Raw genomic sequence first — 7,366 nt, 5'->3', positions numbered from 1 at the left:
CATAGTTCATCAGGCACTCTATCTATCAGAAAATCTATTTCTCACTTCCACTGAATAATCATAAGGGATTTGATTTAGGTCATACCTGAATGGTCTAGTGTTTTCCCTACTTTCTTCGATTTAAGTCTGAATTTGGCAATAAGGAGTTCATGATCTGAGCCACAGTCAGCTCCCAGTCTTGTTTTTGCTGACTGTATAGAGCTTCTCCATCTTTGGCTGCAAAGAATATAATCAATCTGATTTCAGTGTTGACCATCTGGTGATGTCCATGTGCACTCCAGGAGTTGGTGATGGACAGGGAGGCCTGGCGTGCTGCAGTTCATGGGGCCGCAAGGAGTCGGACACGACTGAGCGACTGAACTGAACTGAGCTGAACCCCTTCCTTGAAGGGACTTGCATGTGCTCCTTGGTTTCCTTTCTCCTGGTCTGCCGCACGGCCTAAGATGGTGGTCATCTCTCCAGGTTTTTAGCACCCTGTTCTAAATGGGATTTGATGAGACCTAGCTACTCCAGTGTTCTTGCCTGGAGAATCCCAGGGACAAGGGAGCCTGGTGGGCTGCCATCTATGGGGTCACACAGAGTCGGACATGACTGAAGCGACTTAGTAGCAGCAGCAGCTTCTTGGAGAGTTATCTCAAACAGAGAGGGAATGTTAACTGTACATATGGGAGGAGTGGGCCCCAGAAGGAAATACAGGGTTACCCAGAATGGCAGAAGTCTAGGTTCCCCAGAGTGGAAAGGGAGAAGACATTCAACAAACAATATTTATTGAGCACCTTATTATGTACCAGGTACTGTGCTGGACCACCCCCACCCCAGCTCACCCAAAACGAAAAAACAAGATAGAGTAAGAAAACACAAATGCTCAGGGTGAGGAAAGGGCCAATTGAGGAAGAAAGCTGAGGGGACTGAGAAGCCTGAGATGATGGGGACTTGGCCTTAGGCCTTCTTTTTGGCCTCCTCACTCTAATCCTCCCTCTCTTCTGTGGTGGCATCCTGGTACTGCTGGTGTGTAGAGATGAGGTCGTTCATGTTGCTCTCAGCCTCAGTGAACTCCATCTTATCCATTCCCTCACCTGTGTACCAGTGGAGGAAAGCCTGTCTGTGGAACATGGCAGTGAACTTCTCTGAGATGTGCTCAAAAGCTTCTGGATGGTCGTGCTGTTGCCAGTGAAGGTGACTACCATCTTGAGGCCATGGGATGGGATGTTGCAGATGGCCATCTTGACATTGTTGGGGATCCATTCCAAGAAGTAGCTTCTGACTTTGTTCTGTACGTTGAACATCTGCTCATCCACCTCCTTCATGGATATCAGCCCACAGAAGACAGCATACACCATGAGGTACTGAAAGGTTGTTGCTGAACCATGAAAGATGCCAGGATTCTTGGCCTCCAGAGGAGAAGAATTCAATCCAGGGCCAGAGACTAGGCTTGATCGCTCAGAGCTTTTGTGTAATAAAGTTTTATTAAAGTATAAAAGAGATAGAGAAAGCTTCTGACATAGACATCAGAAGGTGGCAGATAGAGTACCCCCCTGCTAGGTTTAGCCAGATACTATATAGCTACTAGCAGTTAGCTAATTAAAGAAAGGAAATGTCTCAAAACTCAGAATGGCACCAGGTGAGTCATCCCGGGCCATAAAACAATTGACATGAATCTTGAAGAAAGGCAGATTTCCATACAAATATATAGTTTCATTAACTTAGATTAGGAGAACAATGTATGAGCATAACATACTGGTTTGTCAAGTTGGTTCTGAGCCTTTAGGCCAACCGACTTGAAGACAGAGTCTAGGGTACATTAACATAGCTTAAGACAAACATTTCCATAAGGAAAATGCATTGGTTAGCTCAAGGTTTGAGAAAAGTTAAGTTCAGGTGGAACCAGGTGTCATTATGGCAACACAAAATTTTAAGAGAAACCTCTTTTTATATTTGTATAGAGAAGGGGAAAAAATATAACACTAGTTTGTTTCCTCCTGCCGCTTAAGAGAGAGATAAAAAATGTCTGATACTTGCAGCCTGTGTCCTCCATTTGGAGACCCCTGGCCTTCCTGCCTGTTACCCCCTCAGTACCGGCCATAGTGGGGGTGACAGGCAGCCATCATGTTCTTGGCATTGAAGACCAGCTGGATGAGCTTGGGCCCACTGAGCGCCTGATACTGCTGGCTTCCATGACTGGTGAGAGGGGCAAATCCAGGCATGAAGAAGTGGAGACATGGGAAGGGCACCATGTTGACTGCCAGGTTGTGGAGGTTGGCACTGAGCTGGCCAAGGGAGCAGAGGCAGGAAGTGACATCACTCATGGAGGCTGGAAGGAGGTGGTTCAGGTCCCTGTGGGTTGGCGAGGTCAGCTTGAGGGTGCGGAAGCAGATATTGTAAAGGGCCTCATTGTCAATGCAGTAGATCTCATCAGTGTTTTCCAGTAGCTGATGGACAGAGAGGGTGGTGTTGTAGGACTCAACCACAGTGCCAGACACTGGCTTGAGGGCACCTCACTGAAGGTGTTCATGATGTTGGCCCCCTCTGTATCATGGCCCTTGCCTCAGTTGTTGCCTGCCCCAGACTGACCAAAAACAAATCACCTGGTCTGATGATCTGACCAAAAGGACTTGAGAGAACAGAGCCCATGCTCCTGGGTTCTAGATCCACCAAGATAGCATGAGGGACGTATTTGCCTTCTGTGTCTTCACTGTATTTGGTACATGCAGATGCGGTCTGGCTCCATGATGGGTGCGGGTCAGGCTGATGCCATGGTCATCACTGATTACCTCCCAGAACTTGGCACTGGTCTGATTGGCCTGGATGTGCATGAGTTCCCTCACTGTTAAAATGTTTTCTGATCTTTTTGTTGCCTCAAACTGTGTACGGGGCAAGGAAATATGTAATTAATTTTTCTCTGCTATCTGGTCACAGGCTGGAAGGATGGGACAGGCCCGGGAGGTTGGAGCAACGAGGTCCAAATGTGGCAGCAGGAAGGTTCTAAGAGAGCTGGGAGGCTTTTGTATAAACACTATGATTTTATTGATAATTTTGCCCATGTCATAACCCCCGGAGAGTTAATGTAGGGCTTTTTAAAAATTAAAAAAAAAACACACAAAGATATACTCTATGTCATACTGTAAAGGTAGTTTGGCAAAAATATTGATTTACCAGTTAATTGACCAACCAGGTTTGTTCCAAGAGGATTTTATAGCACAGGCTTGGGAGCATTCCCCCCTCTCTTTTTTGTATGATGAAAGGAAAAAAAAAAGTCATTCTGAATGTCACTGTAAATGTAAGTTACCCGGTTTAAAAATAATCAAGGAAAGAAGCAAACATGTTGAAGAGCACCTTGACTGTCTTGAATCACATTTCTAAGGGCACGACACCAGTGACAAGATTGCTTACGTTTCATGTTATTAGACTATGATGGGAAATAACCACTGAATTCTGACTGAGAGAAACCATCACAAGATGAACTGTTTTCCATATCAACCTGTCAACTCAAGCATATCTTATTTATCTCCTGGTTCTTCCTTTGGGAGGCCAAATGTGGGTGATTGTGAGTCTAACATTGGAGGAGCCTTGGCTTCTTCTTACCTTTCAAGACTGAGCAGTTTCACTTTTTGTGCTGATTACGAGACACTTTCAAATAATTTTTGCATCTCTTTTCCAGATTTATTGGGATACAGTTGACATATAATATTGTGTAAGTTTAGGGTGCATGTCATAGTGATTTGATTATGTATACATTGTGCAATGTTTACCACCATAAGGTTAGTTAAACCATCTGTCAACTCACATAGTTACAATTTTTTTGTGTGTGTAGTGAGAGCATTCAAGATCTACTCTCTTAGCAACTTTCAAGTATATAATACAGTATTGTTAACTATAGACACTATGCTGTATACTGCATCCCTAGGATGTATTTGTCTTATAACTAGAAGTTTGTGCATTTTGACTGTCTTTACCCATTCTCACCCTGGTCCTGCACTCCCAGAAGCCACCAATCTATTTTCTGTTTCTATAAATATATATTTTTAGATTCTGCATACAAATGAGATCATACAATATTTGTCTTTCTCTGACTGACTTATTTCACTGAGCATAATATCTAAACTTTTGCTTCTATCGTTCATTTTTTTTTAATAAATACATGGATATTGTGGAAATAACATTCTAGATATTAATGTACTTTCTCTCCAATTCTTTTCCTAGGCAGTCAGCCTGTTATGTTGGATACTGAGAGGTGACTAAAAGGGGACATTAGGAGAAAAAACCTGACTTGGAGATGCTTACAGTAAAGCCAAGGAGAGTAGCTGAGGTCAATCACAGTAGCCAAATTTAATTCTTAACACAATCAAGGAAAAGTAATTCTGAAAATTCAGATTTCTCCTTGCTATAGGTATGTCTCTCAGGAAAAAAATACTGGGAACTTACAGCATATAGTAGGGCTGTGTTTGGTCTTGAAGTGTGTTGATTAAGTCCTTTTTCTTTCAACTCAGGTGTCCTTTAATGAGAGAATAGCTTTCAGACCTGATGCTCTTCCTTCCCATTCTGTAATTTTAGATTTAATCAGTATTTTGAACATTCACCAAAAAAGAAGCTTCATAAATATTACCAAATATAAAAAGAAAAAAATAATGCTAATCTTACAAAATCTTCTAAAGAATAAAAAGACTAACTGCATTTCAGTATTTTATGAAGCCAGTATAACCTTAACACCAAAACCTGTGAAGGTTGGCATAAGGCAAAGATCAGGCCAATCTCATCCATGAGCATAGATAACAAAATCCTAAAACAATGTTAGCAAACTAAATCTGGCAATATATTGAAAAGGATATTATATCATGATCAAATAGATTTTAATCCACAAATGGAAATTTGGGTTAACATTTGCAAGTCAATTAGTGTGATTACCACATTAACAGAATAAAAGAGAGAAATAGATGCAGAAAAATAATTTGATTTAAACTCAATATCTATTCATGAGTAAAAAAATTTTAGAAAACTATAGCCTTCTATTCCTTAATCTAGTTATGAACATCTGCAAAAAGCCTACAACAAGCATCATACTTAAATGAGAACTTTTGAGAGTTTTCCTCTGAGTTAGGGATAAGAAAGGAAAACTTTACTTTTATTCAACATTGTTCTGCAGACAAGAAAAATTAAAAGCTACAAGGATTAAAAAGAAAGAAATGTAAATGTTGTTATTCTTACACAATACAATTGCTTACTTTGAAAATCCAAAACAGTCTACAGATAAGTTGTGTAGTTAATAAGTTTAGCAACTTTTCTGGGTACAAGTTCAACATATAAATGTTTATATATTTCTATATAATTAAGATTATTTTTGGCAGCATTAAACATAAAATTCTTGAATATTTAAAGAAAGATATGTAAGGCATCTACACACAAATCTATAAAGCATTAGTGATAGAAATTAAAAGACATAAATCAATGGTTGTGTATACCATGTTCATTGATTGGAGGATGCAGTATTGTATAGATGTCAGTTCTCTCTTAATTCATTTATAGATTTAAATTACAACCAAAATCTGAGTTTTTCATTGTTATTATTGTCAAAGTTAACAAGCCAATTTTAAATTTTATGTGGAAATGCAAAAAGCTAAGAATATCCAAAATGCTCTTAAAACAGAGGAAAAACATGGACCACTTATGCTACTGAATTCTGGGTTGAAAGCCAAAATAATTGGTGATATATCAATGGAACAGAACAGAGAATTTAGAACTATACACACACAAACATGAACTCTTGATCTGTGATAAACGTTGCAGTATAGAAAAGAAATGAAAAGATGGTCTTTTCAATAGATGGTGCCAGGTCAATTGGATATTCATATAGAAAAAAAATGAAACTTGATCCCTATCTTACACCATAATTAAGTCTAATTGTATTGCAGAGCTAAATATAAGTAGTAAATTAATAAAATGTCTAGAACATAACATAAAACAACATCTTCGTGACCTTTCCATGAGGAAAGATTTCTCAATAAGAGATAAAAATTATAACTATAAATGAAAATATTAATAAATTGAATTACATTAATATTAAGAAACTGTAATCATCAGAAGACACCATTGAAGAAACTGAAAAATAAACCGTTTAATATGAGAAGATATTTGCAGTGCATGCAGTTGACAAGCTCTTTCCCAAAATAGAGAATTTCTGCAAATCAGTGAGAAAAGAGACATAAACAATGCAATACAAAAATGTATTCTGAAGAGGCACTTTACAAAGACCATCTCCAAACAGTCAATAAACATATGAAAAGGTGCTCACCTTTAAATCATCAGAAAAATGTTAATTAAATCCCCTCTGAGTTATCACTACATATTCAATAAAATGGCTAAAATTTGCAAAGCCCAAAGCAGAGCAATCGGAACACTTTATATCCACTGGTAAGAGTTAAAGTTGATAAAATGCACTTCAAGAAATTGCTTAACATTATCTATGAAAATTGTATGCATCTATAACTAATTACCTAATATCCAATTCTACTTCTAGCAATAAGACCAATAGATAGTGACACAAAAATGCATGTTTAAGAATGTTCATGGTACTAGTATTCAAAATAGCCATAAGCTGGAAACAACCACTGTGTGAGAGCAGTGCATGCTCTACTGCATTCAACTCTTTGTGACCCCATGGACTGTAACCCTCCAGGCTCCTCTGTCCATGGAGTCCATGGAGTTTTCCAGGTGAGAATACTGGAGTGGATTGCCATTTCCTACTCCAGGGGGTCTTCCCAACCCAGGGACCGAAACCACATCTCTTGCACCTCCTGCAATTGGCTGCAGATTGTTTACCACTGCGCCACCTGGAAAGCCCCTGGCAACAGTAAGAAGGATAAATAAATTATGCATATTTATACACTCAAACACTATCCTGCAGTAAACTTTCATGAACTTCAGTTACATGTAACAGCACAAATCAATTTCAAGAGAAGAGGTCAGACATACCAAAAAATGTATATTGTTGATTCCATTTATGCACAGAATGAAAATAGGTAAACCAGTAGTGTTAGAAGTCAAGATAGTGGCTACAAGATGCTTACTCCTTGGAAGGAAAGTTATGACCAACCTAGACAACATATTAAAAAGCAGAGACATTACTTCGCCAACAAAGGTCCATCTAGTCAAGGCTATGGTTTTTCCAGTAGTCATGTATGGATGTGAGAGTTGGACTATAAAGAAAGCTGAACACCAAAGAATTGATGCTTTTGAACTGTGGTATTGGAGAAGACTCTTGAGAGTCCCCTGGACTGCAAGGAGATCCAACCAGTCCATCCTAAAGGAAATCAGTCCTGGGTGTTCATTGGAAGGTCTGATGTTGAAGCTGAAGCTCCAATATTTTGGCCAC

At 39.3% G+C, this 7,366-nt stretch overlaps 1 pseudogene; it reads right to left on the bottom strand.

Annotated features, from left to right (window-relative positions):
* Positions 1 to 966: 966 nt before the first annotated feature.
* LOC129638919 (tubulin beta chain-like) lies at positions 967 to 2,819 on the bottom strand (annotated as a pseudogene).
* Positions 2,820 to 7,366: the final 4,547 nt, after the last annotated feature.

Source organism: Bubalus kerabau, chromosome 1 (genome assembly GCF_029407905.1).
Source record: "Bubalus kerabau isolate K-KA32 ecotype Philippines breed swamp buffalo chromosome 1, PCC_UOA_SB_1v2, whole genome shotgun sequence".
Classification (NCBI taxonomy): domain Eukaryota; kingdom Metazoa; phylum Chordata; class Mammalia; order Artiodactyla; family Bovidae; genus Bubalus; species Bubalus kerabau.
Note: the sequence above shows the minus strand (reverse complement) of the source record. Positions and strands in the feature narration are given on the sequence as shown.